We start from the raw sequence: 10,836 nt of genomic DNA, 5'->3' as shown, positions 1-10,836 counted from the left end.
AAGACTAATTCTATTATCCAATGGGTAATAATTTCCCTAGCGGTTATTGACCAATGGATAAAAGGGTGATGTACTATATATACTAGAATAATACCATATGTCCTCTAGGCATGTATGTATAACCATATATAACTATATATGGGTAATTTAACAAAATCTATTAAGTACTTTTGGTAGAAATCTAGATTTTCTATTGTCCAATGGATAAAGAATTCCCTAACATTTATTGTCCAATGGGTAAAGATCCAAGATGACAAGTATGACTTGATTGACTAGTCCTAGGTCCAAAAGGTTTCATTAGGGTTTGAAAGGTTCAAAAGGTTCAAGGAGGTTCAAAATGCTCATCTAGAGTTAGGAGAAAGTAACTAGATGAATTGGTAGTTAGGTTCCTCTAACTAAATGATTAGAATCTAACTATACTTGCCAAGTAGAATCTCTAGCCAAGAAATATAATTTTATAAATCTCAAATCTAGTTATGACGGATTATTAAAGTTAAAAAGGAATTTTTTGGAAGCAAATCCAAGTATTAAAATAAAATTCAAATTTTTAACGAAATTTTTACTTACTAAAAATCAGGGTTGTTACAAGTTAGGTCAAGATTTAGTTTCAAGAGAAAAAGGAAGTTCTATCTTTTCTCTTTCGAAGCTATCGTAAGCTTATTGTAGGAGGCCGCCCGTTCGATAGCCGACTTACTTTTTCGTAGCCGTCTCTACCACCAAGAAGAATGGTAGAATATTTCTACTCACTTTCTCTAGTAAAAATTATAGTTATATTTTTTTTTGTGTCTGAAAATGCATGTTAAGTTAAAGTACTAAAAATATCTAGCAAACTTGTTCTACTAAAATTTCAAAATGAAATATGATCATGTAGATTATCCTTACTCACTATCTCTAAGTATAAATAAAAATGTGTATATTGTTTGTATTGTTTGAAATGCTTGAGAACTTGAAAAGTGTTTTACTAAAGGTTTGAAAATAAATATGACTATATTGAATAACTTGACTTTATTCTCCGGAAAAACATATGTTGTTTTGAACCTCCCAAAAAGGAAGAGAGAACAGATTTTGGAAACTTAGAGCATGATTGCGTGAACTTAGAGATAATATAAGCATGATAAGTAATATAGAGTTGGATGATCTTGCTAGTTTAGTTTCAATATTATAATGAATGATTTATGTGTACTTATGTGAAAACTCCTGTCATGGAGTCTATGCATGCAAACGAGACACATGAATCGAAAGTAGAAACATGACACTTAGGGTATGGATAATGTTTTGAAACCGCAATGTGACCGAATGTGATACCCCATTGTGTGGTGTGTGTTGCCAATGGGACCGGACGTGGTAGTCTCATTGGAGGTGTGACTTGGTTATCCGTGGAGAAGAGCCAAGAAAACCGCAATGTGGCCGGATTTGGTAGCCCATTGTGTGAATTATGAAAATCGCAATGTGACCGAACGTGATAGCCCATTGTGTGTATAGATTTGAAAACCGCAATGTGGCCGGACTTGGTAGCCTATTGTGTGAATTATGAAAACCACAATGTGACCAGACGTGGTAGTCCATTGTGTTTATGGATTTGAAAACTGCAATGTGGCTGGACTTGGTAGCCCATTGTGTGTGTTGTTAATGGAGCTGGACGTGGTAGCTTCATTGATAACGCGTTTAAAAAGTGCTTTTCGAAATGTTGATTTTGTAAATGAAAACAAGACACGGTCTACGATGAGTCGCATAGGAGAAACACAGATATCACAGACACCAACGTTAGAATAGGGAATGTGGATGTGTCAATGTAAATTGCTTATTGAATATGCATGTACTATTTGAAAATCATGAGTTTGTATACTATTTGTATGACTCGTTGTTTGTAAGTTATAAGTTAGTGAGTATAAGATTATTTTGTTGAGCTCTCGTAGCTCATGGTGTTACCTTTGGTGATTCTGACATATTATACTGGTGGTGACGTTAGTATAATGTGTCAGACTTTGTAGATAATCAGGGTGAGCTGTATACCTTGGAGGCTTTCGGAGCCAAAAAGCTAGGATGGAGGAGCAGGCGGAGCTGTAGTTAGGAACCTTAGTTTCCCCTCCCTTTATGTAATGAAAGTACTCTTATGGGAGTTATGATGTAATAATGAGCCAGACTCTATTTAGATTTTCAATAAAATTGTCTATCTAACGTCCCAAAATTCGGAGCATTACAGAAGCGTGTGTAGGTGAGAGTGTTGATGTGAACGAAGAAGAATTCTTTGTTTTCCAAAGTAAGGATTGTGTTGTAAGTTCTACTTTCAGTAAAAAAAAAAATTTTGCTCTTACTAAAATATTTTTCTTGGCACTCATCCTCCCAATAGCACATAAAGTTTGTAGAGATTTTTCTACTGAGCACGTGTATTCTCAACCCTTTATTTTTAGGTACGGATGAGAGGCAATTACTTGAATTGCTTGACACACACGTGTGGACAAACTTTTGAAAGCAATCGGTGGAGAATTATTTTGACATGCTTTGTACATCATAATTTGGAGATGTAACTGTAATTTTAATCATATTGGTTTACGATGGATAACTGTAAACAATTTACCTTATTTTTCCCCTTTTTTGGATTTAGTTGAAATATTGTGTCGTTATGCCCTTGTATGTAAATTTTTGATGGTGTAGCGAACTCTTTGGGTATTATGGATCGTATTTGAAAGGATTCTTTTTATGTATAATTATTAAAATGTACATTTAAAATTGAGGGCATGATATTAGAATAATCAAACTTAGCAACTTCTTACTAACTCATCAAATTTTGGCCACTGGATAATCAAAACTAGTAATTTTTTGCCAATAACCAAATTTAGTTGTCCCCATATTTTATCAATCAAGTACACCATTATTACACAAAAACATTCTCTCTCTTCTATTTTCAACATGTTTCTAAGAAAAATACTTTTAAAAAAAATTTATTTTTTTTGCAAAAACTTTTTTTTTTTTGCAAGAATAGTTTATTTCAAAACAATTTTTTTATCAAAACTTTTTTTTTCAAATACTGTTCTTTATGCAAAAAAAATTTCAAAAACTTTTTTTTATTTGAAAACTTTTTTTTTCACTTTTTCCCAAAAGCTGTTTTTTTTAAATCAAAGTTTTCAAGCTGTTTTTTTTTAAATCAAAGTTTTCAAAAAACTATTTTCTTTTATTCAAATAACCTGTTTTTATTAGTTTGAAACCTATTTTTAAAAAAATATTTTCTATGTCAAATTTTTTTTATTTTTATAAGTTGAAAATGTGATATGGCAAGTTTTGATTATTTAATTTTGATTGTACCGTTGCGGACCTTTACATTACTAACCTTAAGCAACCCCTTAAATGCATAACTAAAAGATGATGTGATAATTTTTTATTATTGACTTTTTGTTATTCCACTGTGATGCTCTTAGAAACATGTTGAAAATGGAATAAAGAGAATTTTTGTGTAATGATGTTATACTTGGTTGGGAAATATGGGGAAAACTAAATTTAGTTATTGACAAAAGGTTGCTAGTTTTGATTATCCAAGAGCCAAAATTTGATGAATTGCTAAGAGGTTGCTAAATTTAGTTATTCCAATATAAGCTCTTTTTTGAATAAATGTTATTAACTTTAACAATCACTGTGGATGCTCTAAGAGGGATAATACAATGATGAAAAAAATGCCAAATCTTTAACTCACTAATCATTTCTTTTACCAATTAAAAATATCAAGTTGAATAACTCATTGTGCGTGCACGCACAAATAGGTATTATAAATTTACGTGAGCATATATATATATTAAAGACCATGGCTTATTTTAATTAACCTAATTTCTATGTTGTTTTATAGATACGAAATAGCTAAAGACAAATTATTGAACAAGATCCCAATAGATCTTCTTCTTTTTCTAAATTTCTTGGATGTAATGGACCTTGCTATGTAAGGGCCGCATTTCTTGCATGACACAAAACTCATGCATTTTAATTTTTGTGCATTCTTAATTGTCATTGTAACGCTCATATTTTCGGACATTATTAAAAGATTTTTCACAATGATTTCTTGACATAAAATGACAAATTTCTTAAATACCAGCAGAAGCATAGTTTGATTATATCTATTTGTCATAAGTAGAAAAGTTTCAAAGCAACAGTCAACTTTAAAATTTGTTTTTGAAAAGGAAAAGAGTAACTAAGACTAGGGAAATCTGGGGTTCATAGCTTCATTCTTCAAAAACTATGGCTCAGTTTGGTTTGGTTAGGTTTGGCTTGGTTTGATAGCTTCATTCTTCAAGAGGCTTCACCTTTGACTTTAATAATGCCTTTCTGATCCATCTTTCGTACCTAGTGTTTGAATACCAGGATAACGTAGTACTACCGTAAGTGATTGAAGCTAAATAGCTAAAGTCCACCCGGAACCCATAATCAATCTTACAGATAAATGTATAACAGTTCAATAACATCTATAAGAGTAGAAGGTAACACGTCATCCAATTCTTTACAAGTCATTATCTTACATGAATTCTAAGGATCTTCTCCACAAGGTCATTTCCTCCCCAACCTCTTTTCATGACATGTGTCATGGGATCACCTTCTCTTGTTTGTCCTGCACCAGGGTCCTAAGTGAATACACTTAAGTTATTTACCTAGCATGGATTCACCTATAGGACCATAACAAGGGTAAGCTTACCATGCAATGCAGGGCTGGCCCAGGGGTAAGCCTAGCAAGCCATTGGACTTGGGCAAACCTCTGGGTTACGGCAATCAAAAAAAAAAATCCCATATCCATTTTGTTATATATATATATATATATATATATATATATATATATATATATATATTCTGATGAAGATATAACACAAAGAATGGAGTTGATTTTTTGGTCATAACATGCATTTTAGTTCTCATGTAGAAGGTTAGATAGTAGGGGGTATTGGTTAATAAGGAATGACCCACATTGATGTAATATTTATGGATGAGGTATTAAATAGCACTCGGTTTGGATGAGGTATTAGAAAGGGGGATAAAATAGTACTTGGTTTGGATGAAGGATAAATAGGGGGTATAAGGAAGCGTGAATGATGTAAAAAGCTGTCAAATGACTCTTTTGCCCTTGTGCAGCCCCAAACTTAATTATGTATTACGTTATATATATAATTACAAATATAATTAATCTTTCACACTTAAAGCCTTCATATTTAATTTTACTAATAAATGTACTAATTTAATAATATTACAAAATAAAAAAGTCAGTTTTAATTTGATAAAATTCATTTTTTTTAATATATAAACTGTAGGTTGAAAAAGTCAGTTTTACTAACAACTGTAGATTAAATTCGTTTTTAATCTTTCACACTTCATTTTTTTTAAACCATTTTTTTAATATATAAACTGTAGATTGAAAAATTAATTGTTCCAATTTTCAATCAGTTTGAATCAGTGAAAGGATACTATTTGTCTAATTATTTTATCCTAAAGAGTCATAATTAATTTTTGGCTTTAGAGCTCTCGTTGGTTAGCCCTAAGATATTTGGTTGTACGATTTTCTTAGGGCTAATCAACGAAAGTCTTAGAGTCAATTTAATTATGACCTTTTAGAATTAAATGATCAGAAAAATAAAATCTTCCCACCCATTCAAACGGATTGAAATTTGGAACACTTAATTTTTCAACCTACAATTTATATATTTAAAAATTAAGTACTCTAATTTTCAATCCGTTTGAACCGGTACGAAGATCCTATTTGTTTGATTATTTTATCCTAAAGGGTCATAATTAATTTTTAGCTTTAGGGCTCTCTTTGGTTAGCCTAAGATATTTGGCTGTACCTCAGGGTGGAAAAGGGGGATTACGATGGGTAGAATCGTCCGAAATAGAGGGGGATTTGGGGGATTCCACAACAACTGGTCGGACCCTACCCATGGATAATACCCCCTCAGCTAATATTAGCAGGTGTAGTGGAAGACCAGGTGAAGAGAATACCCCCTCCATTTTTGACTGCCAAATGGGGTATTCGGCTAGGCCCAGGTGTTAAAAAGGGGGAGAACACAACACTCCTTTACAATGCCCCATCCAAATAGGCCATTGGTGTCATGTGGCCAGGGTGGGTTTTAGGAAAGGACAAATATGGTGAACAAATCAACAAAGCATGGCCTTAACCTTATGGGGAAAATGGCGGCCCAGGACGTGTTTTAATAATTAATATCTACCAAGGACATGTTGAGAATATTTGTTAATGCTGAAAATGTCCTTGGCAGGTAGTAATTATCAAAACACATTCTTGGCTGTCATTTTTCCTAACTTATGAGATAAGAGGTCACAAAACAATGTAAGTGTTACGAGTTATTTAGTCATGTTTCATTCAGTTTTTTCCAATCGGTGTTCCGGTTTCTTTAAAAAAGAACTTTTAGAAAAGGAAGGTAATTTCAAGCTCAAAAATCATATATTTATGCAAATAATTTTTTTACCAATATGAATTTTATTTGATAGATCTCATTGAGATCATTTAAAAGGTGCAAAAAAAATTAAAAAATTGTTTTTTATTTTTATTATATTTGAGCTTGAAATTACCTTTTTTTTTGAAAAAGAAGGTTTAAAAAGAAAGCGGAACGGCTCAGTCGGTATAGTCTTAAGCACATAATTTACTATTACTAGCTTGCTTTATTTCATCAATCCTAAACCCTCTCGCTGAGCTCAGGGCCAACCCTGAACATAAGCCCACCAAGCGACTGCCTAGGGCCTTCTGTTTTGGCCCAAATAATTGGGCCCCATAATAGTGCAATCTAGTATATATTAGTATGTGAAATATTTTTTAACTAGGCTAACGTAGCACATTTGTTAAGCGCGCGTGTATGGAGCGTGGAAACGCGAGTTCGATTCCTAGCGGCTTCCTTTTTTCTCCCAAAGTTTTGGAACATCTGTACAAAAAAGGTTTTGAAAGGAAGTTTTGGAGTCTCGAACTCCTGACTTGAGATTCTAAAAGGCGATACAAGTACTTTGCCGCCGAGCTACAACTCAAACAACTTAGGGGGTGTTTCCGGTAGTGAAAAATTTGTAGATTTTTATTTGTGGTTGAGAAGTTGTTAGATGTTTCCAGTAGTGAATAAGTTGTTGATGGGTTTGTGAATAGAGTTACTGTAGCAAAAAGAAATTTTGTTGACAACTTTTTTATTAATGGAAACGCGATGGTAAAATGCGTTAAGTTTTTAGTATTTTTATACTAAAAAATGAGATGCCCCATTTTCAAACTCTGCCTAAGGCCTTAGAAATCTCAAGGCCGGGCTTGGCTGAGCTCAGGCCAATGGGTTGAAGGATGTTGGTACAACTGTACAAGTACTTGGCCAACTTCACAATGCAAGATATTTAATCTCAAATATTTCGCTGTATATGCGATGTAAAACATTAGAAGACATTTCTTCAACCAATGTCCATGTAGTGATTTTTGGAGGTGAGTTCTCATTCGCAGCAATATGGTTTGAATTTAAAACTATATATCCAATGTCAATCTTCTCGCAATCGAAAATACATTTCTACCCATAGATTGACCTAAAAAGCATATAGATCCGACAGTACTTATTACTCCTCAAAATTAGGAAAAAAGGCGTCATCAAAACCCATTTAATTTCTAACCCATTTCCCACATTATGTGGAGTGGTTGTGATTACTTTTGGAGGTGAGAAGAGAAGTGAGGGTTTGAATTTTGTCGAATGGTAAATTGGTAGTGTGCCTAATCAATCAGACGGTGATGTAGCAGGGAGACATATGCAACTAGATAAAAGCTGTGGGATTAGTTTGTTAATATTTTCAAACTTCAGGTCAATACAGAATCTGGCAATGATGTACCAGGACAAAAAAACAAGGGCGCCGCTATTCGCAACCTTTTATTTTCTCCCATAACCCACTACATTTCGGTAAATGGTTGTTGAAAATCGTAAATAACATTTCGGTAAATTGTTGTTGAAAACAAGATTATATTTCGGTAACTACATGTCGAAAATATGTTCAATTTTCGGTAAATAGCTGTTGAAAAAAATATTAAATTTCAGTATTTAGATGCTGAAAATATATCTCAATTTCGGTAAGTAACTGTCGAGTATAATTGAAAATTTTTAACGGACCATGAGAGAAAATAGAAGGCTGCGAATAGCGGCACCCAAAAATAAAGAGCACTAAATACAACATGTCAAAATTCATTGTACCAGGACAAAAAACAAAGAGCACTAAATACAAGAAGTCAAAATTCATAACTCCCGGTGGAAACCATCAACCACTTCAAAAAACCATGAGCACCGTAAAGACGAAAATGAGAAGAAAAAAAAAACGGTCTTGCTATTGGGCAGACAATAAACACATTAGAAGACAAGAAAAATACTTATTTTTGTGTATTTTATACACCATTTAATATACATTCACACACTTATTATTGTCAGCCTATTGAGCTGATTTTAAAATTTTCCAAAAAAAAACCCATGAGCACCGTTATGGACAAAACCGCCTGTGTTCTTGGCTTCATATGTTCTCTAGCGGTAGCTTTGTTACCTCCAAATAAATAGAGCTACGTACACTACGTACGCGACCAGGCTTGAACCTTCCCTTAACTAACCTCTTGAATAAACCTCGTACTTAATCAATTCTTTTGAGATCAATTTATGTGGAATATTTTTCCTGATTTGGGACCAATCTATCCAGAACTTTTTTCCGGTTTTAATTGGGGGCATTGCTAGTGCACTGTAGGATTGATTCCCCAAGATTAATCAAGGTAAGCGTAATCTGGTTCAGACACCTCAATTTAGAGAAATGTAAAATGGAATAGTATGGGGCCGTTTTGCGGACAACTAATTAAACACCTAAAAAAACACTCCAAATCTCAATCTCATAGTTTTCAATCAAATTTTTATGATCCGAACCGTTTAATGTGTGCAGAATGTGATTTTAAAGGTACCCTTGAGAAATAAGCAAAAAAAATGACCACGAAAATGCTTGTTTTGAACAATTTTTAATTGAACCGTTCATCAAATCTAAGCTAAAAATTGCTCAGATGAAGCCCTTCCCGGTCTTTTTTTTTGTTGGTTTCTCGTGGGTACCCTTAAAATCACATTCTGATCACATTGAGCAACTTGGATTATTAAAATTTGATCGAAACTATGAGGTGGTTTTTTAGGTGTCTAATTAGTTATCCCAGAACCGCTCCGTATAAGTAAAAGCCCTTCAGCTACTAATAATTTGAGGTTAATATTTTGAGCTACGTGGTTAGGCTAAGGGTTAGCAGGTCAGCTGGCGCGGGTCGTTACAGTTGATATCAAATCACAACTCTGGTCTTTATGGTGGGAGCCACCTTTAGAATCTGGTACAAACACACTGATTATGCTGTACAGAACTATGTGTCACACCATGACCACCAGGAAAGGTTGCTGGGCTAATACAACGACGACATTAAATCATAAGGTGAGGAGATTGTAAGAACCCATCACCATGGAAATGAATGAAAAGAGTCCCACATCGGTGGATGTGGAAAATGTAAAATGGAATATAAGTAAAGGCCTTTCAGCTACTAATAACTTAAGGTTAACCTTTTGACCTGAATTTATTTTTTAATCAAGCAAAAAAATTGAAAAGAAAAATAGAAGCAGCACTTTTATATTTTATTAATTGGTAAAAAGGGAGCAGATATAATTTCATTAGTCAAAATTGCAGTGGCAGAGCTTTCTTGGAGCCCAGGCCACCCTCTAAACTCCCGAGTTTTAAATTTTTTATTTTTTATTGTAACGTTCCGAAATTTCTTATAAAAAAAATTACTCCCTCCGTCCCTTTTTAAGTGTTCTGCTTCGTAACTCCAACTTATTAAAAAGACATCATCATTACACCTTTCACATCAACTTTTTCCTCCACTTTCCCTACTTACCCATCATCATTACACTTTTACTCACTAACTTTTCAAAATAAAATTTACTTTTAGGGACAAAATAGACAATACACCAACTTTTACCCCCCTAACTTTACAAAATGGACACTTATTAAGGGACAGCCCAAAATGGAATACTGGACACAAAAAAAGGGACGGAGGGAGTAAGATTTAATTAACGTTTCCTAAAATCGGGGCGTTACATGTATACCTGATTTTGAATATAATTGATAATTATTCGTGTATCGCTACTTATAATCTCAATAATTTTGGCTTGATTTCATAAAAAACCGGCTGGTTATTTTACATTCTCATTTCTCAATTTCTTTCATAAATAAAAAATAATCGCGTGACTGTTGAAGTTGCTAGAATGTACAAATGTAATGTATTGAAAAGAAATTTTTTTATGAAATAATAAGTATATATTTCGATAAAAAATGTCTATTAATTCGGCCTCCCTACAGTCAAAATCCTGGCTCTGCCACTGCAAAATTGGGACCTTACGTACGATATCTATACTTACTTTTATTTTTAGTAAACTTTTTAAATTTTGTTCAAAATATGTTACTTTTTTGTATTTGTCTCGACAAGATAAATTAAAAAAGTAAAAATTATTAATGAAACTTCCAAAAAGCTCAAAATATATATATAATCTAAAAGATTTTTTTTTTTTGAATTTTTGCACGTTTGCGCACTTTTCATTTTTATGTTATCATACTTGTCTACTTTTTAGAATATTCTTGTTGTCAAGATGGGTTTTTATTCCAAAACAAATTGTGTATAACAGCTACTCTGGCTTGTCCAATGACCATCACACACATTATTTGAAGATGTCATGTTGTCAAGATGGATGTTTAATCCAAAATAAATTGTGCATAGCAGCTACTCTGGCTTATCCAATGACCATCACACACGTTATTTGAAGATGTCATGTTGTCAAGATGGATGTT

Source organism: Rhododendron vialii, chromosome 10a (genome assembly GCF_030253575.1).
Source record: "Rhododendron vialii isolate Sample 1 chromosome 10a, ASM3025357v1".
NCBI lineage: Eukaryota > Viridiplantae > Streptophyta > Magnoliopsida > Ericales > Ericaceae > Rhododendron > Rhododendron vialii.
This window is presented reverse-complemented; position numbering follows the sequence as displayed.